Source organism: Gossypium arboreum, chromosome 9 (genome assembly GCF_025698485.1).
Source record: "Gossypium arboreum isolate Shixiya-1 chromosome 9, ASM2569848v2, whole genome shotgun sequence".
In the NCBI taxonomy this organism is placed as follows: domain Eukaryota; kingdom Viridiplantae; phylum Streptophyta; class Magnoliopsida; order Malvales; family Malvaceae; genus Gossypium; species Gossypium arboreum.
In genome coordinates, this window is record NC_069078.1 from 72,844,960 (window position 1) to 72,862,318 (window position 17,359).

Consider the following 17,359-nt stretch of genomic DNA (forward strand, 5'->3'; position numbering starts at 1 on the left):
CCGGTAGCTCGATAAAGCTTATGCTAGCAATAATTTAAGTTAGGAATCAAATTTGGAAAAATACCCATAGGTGAAGTTTGTGTATTTTGATGTTTTATGATGGAATATGAGGTTTTAAATTATGTTAGACAACTTGTGCTACTTGGTTTTAAGTGAAAACGACTAAAAAGGCTTAATCGGTAAAAATACCTAATAGTCATAAGTACATGTTAGTGTGTGAATTTGATGTTGCCATAGAAGGTAAAAATGATCAGCATGTCATAAAACATAAGAAAATAGGATGAAGTTTAATTTACGAGCCTTGGGGCAAAAGTGCAAATATGTGAAAGTTTAGGGGCAAAAATGTAATTTTTCCAAAGTTTGAGTAAAGGGTTGTTTTGATAAATGTTGATATTAAATAAGCTAAATTTGCTATTATAGATCAAGAAGAGCGAAATTCGAGAGTAGATCGGGGAAAAGAAAAAGTAAAAGACTAAATTGTAAAGTTTAGTCACATTTTGTATCGAGGTAAGTTTCTGATAAATAAATGCAATATTCTTTTATTTTACATTATTATTGTCAATTTCAGCATTTATATATTATGTTATGAAAATATTTAAAGTCGAATTTAAGGTGAAGTGACAGAGGAAAAGTGTTAGAAAGCCCCAGTTGAACCCTAGGAATGTTAGGATATTAGGGTTGTGAGATGTAATGAAATGAGCCATGTAAGTCCATATTAGAAATATGGCTTTGGAGACAGGATTGAGCCATGTAAGTCCATATTATATATGGCATTGGAGACAGGAATAATTCATGTAAGTCCACGTCAAAGACATAGCATTGGCAGGATATTGATAGACAGGAACGACCCTAGTATCCTTAGTATTCCGAGTGGTTCAACGGGTCAGGATACGAGTTAAATTATAGTGAATTAACAGCAAAGGAAAAGTAGATTATACTTATGAAAAAGGAAAGGTCAGGTAAGAAAGAAGGTAAGGGAATAAAGAAGAAGATAGAAATTGAGAAGTAAAGAAATTTATGATGTTAGATGATATTATGCATAATTATTCATTATGTTGAATGTTGTGATTTATTTGCTTGTAAGCTTACTAAGCCTAGTGCTTAATCTCTTTATTTTCTTCTTCTTATAGTACTTATCTAGTCACTCGGGGATCGAAGGAAATGTCGGAGGCCGATCACACTATCAAAGAAATAACTCGGTATAACTAGACGTTTTGTTTTGGGTATGGCATGTATAGAAACTTAGCTACTTTTGGTATAATATGAATAATGAATGATGTGTAAATACTTGCTAGTGATTAGCTAAGAAAATAGCTAATGATATACATGTTTATTAATATGTATGATTGAATGATGATTATCACATGAAAATTATGAAAAATGTGAAAGTAACCTAAAAACAGATTCAAGTAATGTAAATGATGTAACTTTGAAAATCACTAAAAATTGTAGAAACATATTTTGAAGATGAATAATATATGAAATTAAAGCTTATTATGTATATTTTCTTATGGAATAAGCAAAACAGGTAAAAGTATTATATTTTATGATATATCTGAGTTTTAGTGAAATAGGGTCAGAGTAATTTCTGGATCCCCTGTTTCAACTTTGGAAATTCACCATAAATTGTACAAAACTAATTAGAAGGTATAATTTATATGGTTAGAATTCTTGTTGAATCTAGTTTTGATAGAAACAAATGACTTAGTCATATGAATTTTTTACAGGAAGAAAAATGGTTCGTAGTAAGAAGAGGTCAGTGCAATCGAGTTTTGAAACAGGGGAAACTTTAACTAATAAAATGTACTAATTGGATAAGTCAAAAATTCTAGAAAAAAATTAGTAGATATATATATGAGTCTAGTTCCATGAAAAATTTACGGATCTTAATTTCGAGTTTTGAAACTCGAGAAATGAATTTTAAGTAACCATGACGTAGAAAAATAGTTTATTCGAAAATTAAAATAAGTGATTTAGAGTTGTTTAAAAGGTAAGATAAGTTTAGTAACACCTCAAGCTTGACTCGGTGATGGTTTCAAGCGTGAGGCGTTACATTTATTGGTATCGAGCAGGTTTAGTCGGTTCTCGGAGCAGCTAGTGTGAGAAAAAGTCTAGCTATACATGCCATACTTGTATTTTGATAGTGTGACGACTCTGACGATTTTAAATATTTTGTTTTATTGTAATGGATCCCGAGTGAGCTGGTGATGATGATGTAGAAAGTAATGCGCTGCTCTCAGTAGAAGGGTAGCGCCATCGAGAATAGGCGATGAATGATTAATCGGGAGGAGTGACTCGAGAAGCTCTGTTCCAAGCTTTGAATGATTTGTTTGCCGAGTTCGTTCGCACGAATCCGCAGATTAGACCTCCACCCCTCATGACTCTCGGGCTACCCATGTAGCTCAAGCTCCCCAATCACAGTGCAGTGATAAGAGAAAAGCCACCAGATTGATAGAATCAGAAACAAAGGCGAGAAGAGTTCCGAGCAACAAAAGATGATGATGCGAAAGAGCGAATTTTGGTTAGAAAATACTATCGAGTCTTTGATGAGTTATCTTGTACACCGAGGAATGTATGGAATGTGTAGTATCACTTCTTAGAGACTCGACCTACTCTTGGTGGAAGACACTTGTATCAGTTGTACCAAAAGAGAGGGTCACTTGGGATTTCTTTCGGGAGGAATTTCGTAAAAAGTACATCATCGAGGTTTATTGACCGAAGAGAAAGGAATTCTGGAATTGAAACAAGGTAATATGACGGATCGATGAGATTCGCTTAAATTATCGGCAACTTAACAAGGTAATGAGAAAGAACAAGTATCCATGGCCTAGAATTGATGATCTGTTTGATCAATTGAAGGGAGCTACTGTGTTTTTCAAGATAGATTTGAGATCCGGATATTATCAGTTGTGAGTTAAAGAGTCAGATGTCTTGAAGACTGCTTTCCGGACTAGGTATGGTCATTATGAGTTCCTTGTGATGCCATATGACTTGACTAATGCTCCTGCCATTTTCATGGACTTAATGAACCGAATTTTCAGACCGTACTTGGATAAGTTTGTAGTTTTGTTTATTGATGATATCTTGATTTATTTTCATGATGAGACTGAGCATGCAGAGCATTTGAGAACAGTTTTACAGATTTTGAAAGATAATCAGTTGTATGTCAAGTTCAGCAAAAGTGAGTTCTGGTTATGAGAAGTTGGTTTTCTTGGACATATTGTTTCAGGTGAAGGTATTAAGGTTGATCCGAGCAAGATTTCAGCCATTGTTGATTGGAAGCCTCCTAGAAATGTATCAAAAGTTAGAAGTTTTCTTGGTCTTGCCGGATATTATAGGCGATTTGTAGAGGGATTTTCCATGATAGCTACCCCCGACAAGATTCTTTGTGAAAGGATGTCAAGTTTGAATGGACTGAGAAGTGTCAACAGAGTTTTGACAAGTTAAAAGCATTGTTGACTAAAGCTCCTGTTTTAGTGCAACTAGAACCAAGTAAGGAGTTTGTGATTTACAGTGATGCGTCCATGAATGGACTTGGTTGTGTACTTATGCAGGAAGGGAAGGTAATTGCTTATGCCTCTAGACAACTAAAGCCACATGAGAAGAACTATCGACACATGATTTAGAGCTAGCGCCATTGTTTTTTGTTGAAGATTTGGAGACATCATTTGTACGGTGAGAAGTGCCACATATTCACTGATCACAAAAGTTTGAAATATTTGATGACTCAAAAAGATTTGAATTTGAGGCAAAGAAGATGGTTAGAGTTGATTAAAGATTATGAGCTAGTGATCGATTATCACCCATGTAAGGCAAACGTTGTTCTTGATGCTTTGAGTAGGAAATCTTTATTTGCATTAAGAGCTTTGAACACTAGTCTAGCCTTATCGGATGATGGTTTTATCTTAGCTGAGTTGAGAGCTAAACCGATGTTTCTTGAAGAAATTTGTGAAGCTAAAAAAATGACAGTGAGTTGTTAACCAAAAGAGATCGGTCTGAGTCGGATGTAGAGTCGATTTTCGGATCGATTCGGACGGTTGTTTGATGTTCCGAGACAGGTATGCATACCGAAGAATGATGAGCTTATTCGAAAGATTTTACAGAAGCACATAGTAGTTCTTTGTCTATTCATCCGGTAGTATAAAGATGTATAATGATTTAAAAAAAATGTCTTGGTGGGTAGGAATGAAAAGGACATTTCGAGTTTGTTTTAGATGTTTGATCTGTCGGCAGGTAAAGGGCGAACATCGGTACCTTCAGTTTATTGCGACTGTGCTAGTCCACGAGTGGAAATGGGATCGAGTTACTATGGATTTTGTGACAGGATTGCCGTTTACACCAAGAAAGAAAGATGCGATATAGGTTGTGATTGATAAGTTAACGAAGTCGCCTCATTTTATCCCATTCAGTATGGATTATTCACTTGACAAGTTGGCGAATTGTATATGTCGAGATAGTCAAACTACACAGGTACCATTATCGATCATTTTAGACAGAGATCCAAGATTTACTTCACGGTTTTGGAAGAAATTACGAAGGCTTTGGGCACAAAGTTGAGTTTTAGTACTGACTTTCCACCCTCAAACCGACGGTCGATCGAGAGAGTTATTCAGTACTTGAAGATATGCTTAGATGTTGTGTCTTTGGAATGTCAAGGCGGTTGGGAAAAATATTTACCATTAGTAGAGTTTGCCTACAATAATAGTTATCAATCGAGTTTGAAGATGGCACCTTATGAAGCTTTGTATGGACGTAAATGTCGCACACCTTTATATTGGATGAGCTTAAAGAAAGCCGGATTCTGAGGTTGATCTAGTTAAAGAAATGAAGAAAAGTGAAAGTTATCGAAATTGTTTAAAAGCGACTTGACAGAAGGCGAAGTCATATGCAGATTTAAAAGAAAAGAGATCGAATATCAAGTTGGTGACAAAGTTTTTTTGAAAGTATCCCGTGGAAGAAAGTTCTCGATTTGGCAAGAAAGGCAAACTAAGTCCATGTTTTATTGGACCGTTTGAAGTGATTGAGAGAGTCGGACCATTAGCATATTGGTTAGCTTTCCGATTGAGTTAGAAGATTCAAAATGTATTTCATGTGTCTATGCTACGTCGTTATCATTCAGATCCGTCACATGTGATTTCTTAGACAAAGGTTGAGATTCAACGGACATGACTTACGGTGAAGAACCCAGTAAAGATTCTAGCTCGAGAGGTAAAGCAATCAAGGAACAAAAGTATTGCATTTGTGAAAATACTATGGAATAGACATGGGGTAGACGAGGCTACATGGGAACCGAAGAGGCTACACAAAATAGTACCAAAATCTCTTCACAGGTAAGATTTTGGGACGAAAATCCCTAAAGGGGGAGAAATGTAACATTAGAAATAGGGCCTAAACGAACGGTGGTTGCGAAACCACAAATTAGGGTAAAAAAATAAAATAAAAATATTTTATTATTATTTTGAGGTTCATGGTATGATTACATGATTGTGTGAAAATTTCGTGATAAAATTCTATGCATAAAGTGCTTAAATTGAGGTTAGGGACTAAATCGAATAATTTGCAAAACTTGCATTCTAGAAGTTTTAGTATGAAATTATTTTGGAATATTAATTAGGAGATCTTAAATGGTAATTTGACCAATTTTAAGTTCATGGACAAAATTAGGACATGGAAGGAATTTTTGAAAGTTTAGTAAGGAGGGCATTTTGGTCATTTGGTTATTAACATTAATAAAAGGTAAAAAGATGATAAAATTGTATCATCTTCTTCAAGTTACCAGCAGAACCTTACCTCTCTCCATAGCTGGGGTTTCTTCAACTTTCAAGCTTCATAGTAAGTGATTCCAAGCCTCGTTTTTAATGATCTTTACGTTTTTGAAGTCCGGTAGCTCGATAAAGCTTATGCTAGCAATAATTTAAGTTAGGAATCAAATTTGGAAAAATACCCATAGGTGAAATTTGTGTATTTTGATGTTTTATGATGGAATATGAGGTTTTAAATTATGTTAGACAACTTGTGCTACTTGGTTTTAAGTGAAAAGCAGTAAAAGGCTTAATCGGTAAAAATACCTAATAGTCATAAGTACATGTTAGTGTGTGAATTTGATGTTTCCATAGAAGGAAAAATGATCAGCATGTCATAAAACATAAGAAAATAGGATGAAGTTTAATTTACGAGCCTTGGGGCAAAAGTGCAAATATGTGAAAGTTTAGGGGCAAAATGTAATTTTTCCAAAGTTTGAGTAAAGGGTTGTTTTGATAAATGTTGATATTAAATAAGCTAAATTTGCTATTATAGATCAAGAAGAGCGAAATTCGAGAGTAGATCGGGGAAAAGAAAAAGTAAAGGACTAAATTGTAAAGTTTAGTCACATTTTGTATCGAGGTAAGTTTACAGTAAATAAATGCAATATTCTTTTATTTTACATTATTATTGTCAATTTCAGCATTTATATATTATGTTATGAAAATATTTAAAGTCGAATTTAAGGTGAAGTGACAGAGGAAAAGTGTTAGAAAGCCGGTTGAACCCTAGGAATGTTAGGATATTAGGGTTGTGAGATGTAATGAAATGAGCCATGTAAGTCCATATTAGAAATATGGCTTTGGAGACAGGATTGAGCCATGTAAGTCCATATTATATATGGCATTGGAGACAGGAATAATTCATGTAAGTCCATGTCAAAGACATGGCATTGGCAGGATATTGATAGACAGGAACGACCCTAGTATCCTTAGTATTCCGAGTGGTTCAACGGGTCAGGATACGAGTTAAATTACAGTGAATTAACAGCAAAGGAAAAGTAGATTATACTTATGAAAAGGAAAGGTCGTAAGAAAGAAGGTAAGGGAATAAAGAAGAAGATAGAAATTGAGAAGTAAAGAAATTTATGATGTTAGATGATATTATGCATAATTATTCATTATGTTGAATGTTGTGATTTATTTGCTTGTAAGCTTACTAAGCCTAGTGCTTAATCTCTTTATTTTCTTCTTCTTATAGTACTTATCTAGTCACTCGGGATCGAAGGAAATGTCGGAGGCCGATCACACTATCAAAGAAATAACTCGGTATAACTAGGACGTTTTGTTTTGGGTATGGCATGTATAGAAACTTAGCTACTTTTGGTATAATATGAATAATGAATGATGTGTAAATACTTGCTAGTGATTAGCTAAGAAAATAGCTGATGATATACATGTTTATTAATATGTATGATTGAATGATGATTATCACATGAAAATTATGAAAAATGTGAAAGTAACCTAAAAAGATTCAAGTAATGAAATGATGTAACTTTGAAAAATCACTAAAATTGTAGAAACATAGTTTGAAGATGAATAATATATGAAATTAAAGCTTATTATGTATATTTTCTTATGGAAAAGCAAAACAGGTAAAAGTATTATATTTTATGATATATCTGAGTTTTAGTGAAACAGGTCGAGCGATTTCTGGATCCCCTGTTTCAACTTTGGAAATTCACCATAAATTGTACAAAACTAATTAGAAGGTATAATTTATATGGTTAGTATGCTTGTTGAATCTAGTTTTGAGAGAAACAAACGACTTAGTCATATGAATTTTTTACAGGAAGAAAAATGGTTCGTAGTAAGAAGAGGTCAGTGCAGTCGAGTTTTGAAACAGGGGAAACTTTAACTAATAAACTGTACTAATTGGCTAAGTCAAAAATTCTAGAAAAAAATTAGTAGATATATATATGAGTCTAGTTTCATGAAAAATTTACGGATCTTAATTTTGAGTTTTGAAACTCAAGAAATGAATTTTTAAGTAACCATGACGCAGAAAAACAGTTTATTCTGAAAATTAAAATAAGTGATTTAGAGTTGTTTAAAAGGTAAGATAAGTTTTGTAACACCTCAAGCTTGACTCCGGTGATGGTTTCGGGCGTGGGGGCGTTACATAACCAGGGTTCTACATTTTTTTCATATAAATAGATGACATTGGTAGAGGTATTAACATAACTTTGAGAGATTGTTATTCTATCGAAAAATAGGAAAAAATTATTCTCAAATTATAAACATATTTTTTAGAATAACAATTTTATCTGTTTCTATTATAAAAGAGAGAATTTTTGTTTTCACACTAAAATGAGAGAAAACTTTTTCTAGTTCTATGTTTCAATTCAATTGGTTTGAGCCCACACTCGAAGCAGTTCGTGGTATGAGAATAGTGAAGAAGATCGTTTGGTTGAAAGTCAGGAACAACGAACGTCTGCTAAGTTAAAAACATATGTACGAATTCGGTTAAGGTTTATTGCTATAAATATCATAAACCAGGTCAATTTTTAAAATTCTAATTTTCCGTTGTGTAAGAAAACTGCTTTCAAACCTAGATTTTTTTCCAACAATAAGGTCCCCAAAAATCATAATGAATTAATTCAAAATTTTTATTTGCTTTAGTGTCACTAGTAGAGGTGATCATGGGCGGGGCAGGGCCCAAATAAAATTTTAGGCCCGTCTACTAGGCCCGGGCCCGGCCCGGCCCGAAATATGGGCCTAAAATTTTGCCCAAGCCCGACTCGAAATAAAATTACTAAGCTGAGCCCGCCATATTAATTTTTTTCTTATTTCATTAAATAAAAAATTTAAAAATATAATAAATCAAATATATTTAAAAACATAAAATAAATATTAAAATAAATAAAAATAATACTAAAACAATTCTTAAAACAATACACAAATTAACAATATAATAAAAATAGTTATATTAAAATTTAAAATAATTAAAAATAAAATAAAAAATATATTAATATATAATTTGGTAGGGCAGTAGTGCCCGCCAAAAACTCTTACCGAGGCCCTGCCCGTTTTTTGCCCAAGCCCATTTTTCGGCCTATATTTTACCCAAACCTCCCATTTTTAGGCGGGCCTTGGGGGCGGGCCGCCCAACCCATGATCAGCTCTAGTCACTAGAAACAAAAACTCCTTTTGTTTGCTTAGCTCTCAAACAAATGTCACATGGTTTATTTTTCATCTAAGAAAGAGATTCTACTATTTTTGTAGACAGATGCCTCATCCTCCTATGCCATAATTCAAAGGAATCTACATGACTAGCCTTGCATGCTTGGACTGATACTGCCGACTTCAAACAATAAAGCCTCTTGTATTGTTCACCCGCACCAATCATCACCCTTGAGGTGCGGTCCTGTATAACACAAATTTTATTAGTAAATTGGACATCACAATTAGAGTTATCAACCAGTTGTGACACAAATATCAAATTGCAATTCAAATTTGGAACATAAAGAACATTATCCAGTTTGATATGTTCTCCTAAACAAATCGATCCTTCCTTCTACGCTATTATCTCCTCACCATTAGGCAATCAAATTAGACATGCCTCAATTTCTTTCAAATTTGTTAAATATTCTAAAGTATCTATTATATGTTGGGAAACACCCAAATCAATGATCCAACTCAGATTACTCTTACTGTTCAACTTTTTGCTAGTACCAGATTTGCATGTGTTCAACAAATTGAGAAAGAGTGCCCATTGTTCACTTGTCAGGGCCTTAGAAGCTGTACTTTCTTTTGTTACTGTCGTTGATGATGATGGTTTCCTAATTACATGTGTTTTATTCACCTTTGGCGCATCACTACATCCTTGGCTTGCACTATGTCCCCCTTGTCCACGTCTAGTCCCTTTGGATCGGTTACCCCACAATTTCATATATCTAATGAAGTTAGAAACAAGTTTCAAAATCATTGTTGTAGGCCAATTTTGGCCTATAAAATAACAAACCCACTTAACCCAAACCAATGTCAGACCCAAAACGAAGCCCAATAAACAACAAAAAAGTTAAACAAATCAACCAACCTTAAAAATAAAATAAAATGAACCCAATTTCCAAGGCCCAATATGCAAACCCTAGCCCAAATCACAAACCCAACTAGCCCACAACCTATTTTCAAAAATCAGAAACCCTAGCCGCAAGCCTCAACCACCCTCTGCAAATGCACTCTGCCACCACCTGCTCCACAGCCACGGTCGCATCACCACCGCCCACTTGCACCTGCAAGAAAAGACAGCAAGAAATAATAATAAAATTTGTAAAATGATGGCTATAAAAAAAGCTATTAAAAAATCATGTAAAGGGTTCTTTTTTTTTTCGCTCCAACAAAATAAAAAAGAGAATACAAAGAATAGATTTCAATAATAATAAAAAGCAACAAGCAATCAAGAACAGACGGCGGGGTGACGGCGATCCCTTCGCCAGATTCTGGGTTCGTCCAGAGAGGAATGAGAGAATCCCCCCCCCCTTTTTTTCTAAAACAAAGAAAAAATGAAATTTTAACAAAAAAACTTTGCTTTATATAGAGGACTAAAATGACGTCGTTTTGGTCTGGGACTTTAAACCCCAAAACGACATCGTTTTGACTTGGACCGGATTGACCCGACCCTACCCGCTTAGGATCCGCGTGTTTTTTAACGGAAGGGCTAATTGCGCTTTTAGCCCTTTCGCTTTTTTATTACTTTGCTATCAAGTATTTTTTGTTTTTTTAATTTTACCCTGTAATTTATTTTGACCTTCAATTTAGTCCCTCTTGGTGCTATGCGTTTTGGGAGGAGGGGATATTGCCCATTTTGGTCCTCCCTTGTTATCTGTGTGCCCAAATTGGTCCTTCTCTTCTTTATTTATTTTCAAATTGCCCCCAAACTTCCATATTAGTTCCAATTTAGTCCTTTTTTCGCATCAATTTGTCTAACACTATTATTTTTATTTTTATATTATTATTATTACTATTATTATTATTATATATTAGTGTATATTTTTATTATATACGTATATGTATTTATATTTATACATAGTATTATTTTTTAATTACTTTATTTTAATATTTTTATTATATTATATTTGCTTTTTTGTATTTCAATATTATTATTATTATTATTATTATTATTATTATTATTATTATTATTATTATTATTATTATATACGTATATATATATATATATTTATATATAATACTATTTTTAATTACTTTATTTTAACATTATTATTATATTATGTTTATTTTTTGTATTTCATTATTATTATTATTATTATTATTATTATTATTATTAGTATATGTTTTATTATATATGTATATATATATATTTTATATATAGTATTATTTTAATTACTTTATTTTAATATTATTATTATATTATATTTACTTTTTTGTATTTCATTACTATTGTTAGCATTATTATCATTATTAATATTAGTGTATGTTTTATTATATAGGTATATATATATTTTTATATATAGTATTATTTTTAATTACTTTATTTTAATATTATTATTATATTATGTTTATTTTTTGTATTTCATTATTATTTCTAGTATTATTATTATTATTAATATTAGTATATGTTTTATTATATATGTATATATATATATTTATATATAGCATTTTTTAATTACTTTATTTTAATAATATTATTATATTATATTTACTTTTTTGTATTTCATTACTATTGTTAGTATTATTATCATTATTAATATTAGTGTATGTTTTATTATATGTGTATATATATATTTATATATAGTATTATTTTTAATTACTTTATTTTAATATTATTATTATATTATATGCCTTCCTTTTGTGTTTATTTATTTATTGTTTTATTATTAACTAATTTAGCATTATTAATTATTATTAATTATTGTCTTTGTTAACATGTCATCATTTTATTAATCTATGATCGTTACTATTGATAATATTTTATTATTTTCTACTTTGACTTATCGTGTCATTATTATTATTATTATTTCTGTTATTATTCGTGTATATATTAATATTATTGTTATTTTTATTCTAATATTGTATTTTAATATTTTTTCATTAATTGTATCATCGTGTGCATTATTTACAAATTCCTGTTGCGAATAATATTATTTTTTATGCTTTTAATTAATTTTAATAAATAAGGCAACGTACCGATTTCAACACCAAGTCACTAATTTTATTGCTATGTTGGGTGAATATCATTGGCTCATGTTAAAAACGAGACGTCCTTCTAAAAAACCAAAATTTCAAATCCTCGTAGTTCAATCGGATCGCGATTAAATATTAAATTAAACTTGTATTTTTGAGAATTAAGACAACACGTGTATAACAATATACCAATTTTGGGCGTCGCGAGGGTGCTAATACCTTCCTCGTGCATAACCGACTCCCGAACCCTATTTCTCTCTGGATCTTCGCGTAGACCCAAATTCGGCCTTCATTTTTGTTCAAAAATAAATTTCCTTTTCTTTTAAAAAAAAAAAAGAGAATTTATTAGGTGTCCGATCACACCTAAAAAAAAGATTGGTGGCGACTCCTTTTCTTTTTAAAACTGAAATTCCATTTTCAAATTTTCAAATAATCGCCTCAACTAGCGGCCAAAGCGAAATTTTTACGTCGCTACAGTTGGCGACTCCGCAGGGGACATCTTTTGAGAGTCGAGTCTAGAATTAAACGCTTGTTGTCAAAATTTTCAAAATTCCTTGTTCAAATTAATATTTAGTCGTGATCCTTAAATTTTGTTTTGGAAAAGTCATGTATTTGCATCATGTTGTAAATATTCTTCTAACTTGTTTTGTCTTGTTGTTTTTCAGCTCTAAGTTTGTATGGTTTTAGTTTTTTAGTTTAGTTTTTAAATAAAACGTAAAGGTTTGTAAGTTTCTCCCCACACACCGTGTACTTGCATTTTTTCATAACATGAGCTTTCTACCCGGGCTCCGTCCGCTTAAGTGGATGTAAATGCTATGCCTTCGTGAGTTAACTCGTCCCTCCGCACAGGCTAGTGAATACTTCCGGGTTACATACGACTTATGCTTTCGTGAGTTAACTTGTCCCTCCGCATAGGCATAAGTAAATGTAATCCCTCGAATTGAACTCGTGAGCCTGTGATGGGCTACGACCGAGGCTTCGTACTAGTCTTAGTAGACGATAGTACGAACAATTCGAGTACCTGTCTAAGACCGAAACCGCATGTAGTGAACCATATAAGCCACCTAATTAGAGCCATGCCGAACCTCTGTCCGTTAATAGTCACCAAAATAAGTACACGGGATAAACGCCTCTTGCCTTTCATTTCCTTTACATTTACACTGTTTATGCAAAAGAATTGAACCGGGTAGCTTTATTTGTTGAAGTTTATTCATATTTGTTGTGATTACTAACCAAGGTTGTTTGTCTTTATTTTTATTTTTCATCATGCATCATAGGCATCTTGATTAGGAAGGTGTTGATTAGAGATTGGTTACAAAAAAGGGGTTTCTGATGGAGAAGTCAATTACGCAAGTAACTGAGAGAAATGTCGTTGTTCGAGACTGGTCTTTGAAAACCCAGAAAGTAAAAGGGGACAGTTTAACGGAAGGATGTATCTCCAATCTTCCCGAACATGTAACTTCGAACGTTCGTCAGAATAACCTCAAAGACTTGACTCAGATTTGGAAACAGTGGGACTTAGATACTAGGGGGATTTTCACTGAAAAGTACAGGGATATAGCTCACTTGATCGCCGTCAATGTAGATGAACAGTTGATTCAAGCCATGGTTCGATTCTGGGACCCAGCATACCAATGTTTCACTTTCAATAAGGAAGATATGACTCCGACCATAGAAGAGTATGCTGCCTTGCTTCGTGTTGACAACGTACACTTCAATAAGATATATGTGAAAGAGCCCAAACCAATGACTTTCAAGAAAAAGCTAGTGAGGTTGACGGGAATGACTGATATATGGGCTGAAACACAGATAAAGAAAAAGAATGAAGTCAGTTGTGTTCCGTGGTTTTCTCTGCGAGACTTAGTTCAAAACCATCCAGATATTGCGAAGAGAGTGGATCTGTTTGCTTTGGCCATTTACGGATTAATTATCTTCCTAAAAGTTCTCGGGCATATAGAAGTCACGATAGTGGATTTCTTTGAAAGATTGAAGCAAGAGATCAACCCCGTCCCGTCTATCTTGGCTTAGACTTTCAGATCTCTAAGCTGTTGTAGGAGGAAAGGGGAAGGACATTTTATCAAATGCGCACAGTTACTTAATGTCTGGATTCTAAGCCATTTCTGGAAAGTGGAGCGCACACCTTTCCACATGTTTTCAAAAACATTCACCCCATTGAAAGCTTACCTTGAGAAAGATTGGCCAAAGGATGTCACTGAATAGCATTGGGTTTCAGTTTTTCAGAACCTTCATACCAAAGATATAACTTGGAGAGCACCATGGATCCATCCTTCAGTTCTATTATACAAATGTGGAAGCCAAGATTGGGTGCCTTTACTAGGACTATGGGGAGGAATTGGATACGCTCCGTTAATGGTTCAAAGACAGTTTACTTCACAATAGTTCATACCCGCTACCGGAGGATTGGCACAATCAGAGTTCGCCTTTACGGGTGAAGGCTACATGAAAAGAGTCCGAGATACTGCAAAGTCTTAGAAGGAAATTCACCTAATGGAGTTAGCCCTTTATGCTGATACTATCACTCAGGATTATGACTTATGGAGAAAACGACGAGTGAATAGTTAACAAATATCACCGACGAGTTACACTTTCCAGAATCCTTTCTCAAAAGAAATGCCATCCGAGCTGGAAGTAGGGAGACATGAATTCGAACGTGAAAAGGCCAAACTGTTACGGGATATTAGTTCTTTTTAAGAGGAAAACTACCAGCTGAAGATCGGGGTTCAAATTGAAGAATCCAAAACCATGAAAGTTCAAAAAGAAGCTGAGATCGTGAGAAACGACTTAAGGGACCTTTATTTGGAAAATAAGAAATTAAGAAACACTATAAAAAATAGTGGTTTGGGCAAGTCGTCAGCAAAATGGAAGGAAGAAATTAGCAATATCAAAGGTGGGATGGAATTCTGGAAAAGGGAAAGTAAAGAAAGAAGAGGAAAAAACTGCGCGTGCTATGATAGAGTTAAGGAAGAAGAATGCTGAGTATGAAACTGTGTCTGCAGAATTTGTGACTAGTCAGTCTAAACATCAAGAGCTAAGAGGGAAAGTACGAGATTTAGAAAATACACTGTAAGCTCAATAGCAACAGTTGGATAATCTCCTAAAAGCCCTGGAAGAAAAGAATAGTCAGTACAATAGAGACACTCACGCCTACGAAAGAGCTCTCCAAGAAAAAAATGCAACTCGGCTTTTTTATCAACGAAATTAGCAAGGCGGCTATGCAAGTCGTACAGTCATCAAATGATGTCGAAGTTCTCAGTTGCTAATTCCCTCCGAGTCAAAGATCAAACATATCAGAATTCTTAAAACGAGTGAAGAAACAAAGTGATATGGCTAGAAAATTTATGTAACTGTTGAATCAAAGATAGTGAAACGTTTTGTAATAGACTCTTTTGATTAATGAAATGCCTAAGTAGGGGCCATCTTGGAATCAACACTAAATTCTTGCATATTCATTCATGACTAACATTCATTTGTCATTCATCCATTCATCTGTTCATTGCATGTACATATTACCATACTCATTCACTGAGGCTAAAATCGTATAATCTACAGTTGCAACACTCCAAGTCTGGAATCACGTTATTCTTATAGGACGCGCCGAAAAGCTAGAATTATGGAAGCCGAGTTCAATGAGAGAATTGAAAAGATGGAAAGGACCCAAAGAGAATTACAAGAGTAGTTGACCAAGTCACAACAGGAAGCAAGAGATCCGATGTTAAGATCTCAAGAGGAATCGCTCGAGTAAAGAGATCAGATGGTCAAAACAATGGAGATGATGACAGCTTTGGTCAAAGGAAAAGGACCTATGCAGAGCCCTGACACTATAGAACCTCAGTCAAGAACTAATCATGATCAGGATCTGCTCTATCTCCCAGGATTCACTCCACCTCATGCACATGTAATGCAAAGAGAATGTCCTCGAGGAGAACCTGCAAGCTTGGAGCAACGACCCGTACCCCCTGCTCATCTAGGGTAAGGTATATTCGTATCAAACCCCGGAGCTAATTCTGCTGATCCCAATGTTCCAGATTTGGATGATCCGGTAGAAATAGCCAGGTTGAAAATGGACGATCATGATGCTCAGGATAAGTATAGGAGTTTGGAAGAAAGGCTCAAGGCGATAGAAGATGCTAAAACCTTCTCTGCACTAAGTGCCAAAGAGCTTGGTTTGGTGCCCGATCTGGTTCTGCCTCCAAAATTTAAAGTGCCAGATTTTGAAAAATATGATGGAACGAAATGTCTAAAGGTACATTTTGTCATGTTTTGCCGGAAGATGACTGGTTATGTAAATGAAGATAAATTGCTAATACACTATTTCCAAGATAGCTTGGTCGGATCGGCCTTTCGATGGTATAATCAACTTAGTATAGAAAGGATCCAATCATGGAAAGACTTGGCGTCAGCATTTTGTGAACAATACAAGCATGTATCTAACATGGTGCCTGATCGGCTAACTCTGCAGATGATAGAAAAGAAGCCGACGGAGACTTTTAGGCAATACGCGCAAAGGTAGAGGGATATCTCGGCTCAAGTAGAACCCCCATTGACTAAAATTGAAATAACGGTCCTCTTCATCAACACTTTGAAAGCATCATTTTATGATAAGTTGGTAAGAAGTGCCACGGAAGACTTCGCAGATATTGTAATATCTAGGGAACTTATAGAAAATGCCATCAAGAGTAGAAGGATAGAAGGTTTCGAAAGCTCTAAAAGGGTAGCACCTGTAAAGAAAAAAGAGGTAGAAGCCTATATGGTGGGAACTGAGAGTCACCACACTTCTAATCCTTACCCAGTCTAACCACGACCTCGATATCGCCCACCTCCAAACTTTTATTATCCTCCCTAAAACCCTTACAATCAAGCACTTCCTCCTTACCCCGTCTACGCCACAGATAACCAAAGACCATTTGCCATGTTCCCACCAAATACCATGCCTGTTCAAAACTAACCCAAAAATGAACAAAGACCGACAAGACACAATCTTGAAAAACCCCAATTCACCCCAATTCTCGTGTCATACGGAGAGCTATACCTAAAACTGTTGGAAAAACAATTAATATCCCCACATTATATAGCACCCCTAAAGCCTCCATACCCAAAATGGTACAATCCTAATGCTAATTGCATGTACCACACTGGAAACTAAGGGCATTCTACAAAAAATTGTTTGGCCTTTAAAAGGAGGATTCAAGGTCTTATTGATGCAGGCATTCTACGATTTAATGGGGCTGGAAATACAGCTGGAAATCCACTCCCTAACCACACTGAAGGGAACGTGAGCGCAATGACAAAAGAAGACAGGGGGTGTCCCAAAAGTTGTGTTTCTGAAATAAAGACACCGCTGCGAAAGATTTGGGAAGTAATGGTTGAAAAGGGGCTGTTCTGTCATCCCAACA

General features: G+C 34.5%; 1 long non-coding RNA gene across 1 annotated transcript; it reads left to right on the forward strand.

Moving 5' to 3' along the window:
• Positions 1–304: 304 nt before the first annotated feature.
• LOC128280388 (uncharacterized) lies at positions 305–1,311 on the forward strand. The gene is made up of 2 exons (XR_008270559.1): positions 305–507; positions 1,131–1,311. It is a non-coding gene; the product is annotated as an uncharacterized LOC128280388 (long non-coding RNA).
• Positions 1,312–17,359: the final 16,048 nt, after the last annotated feature.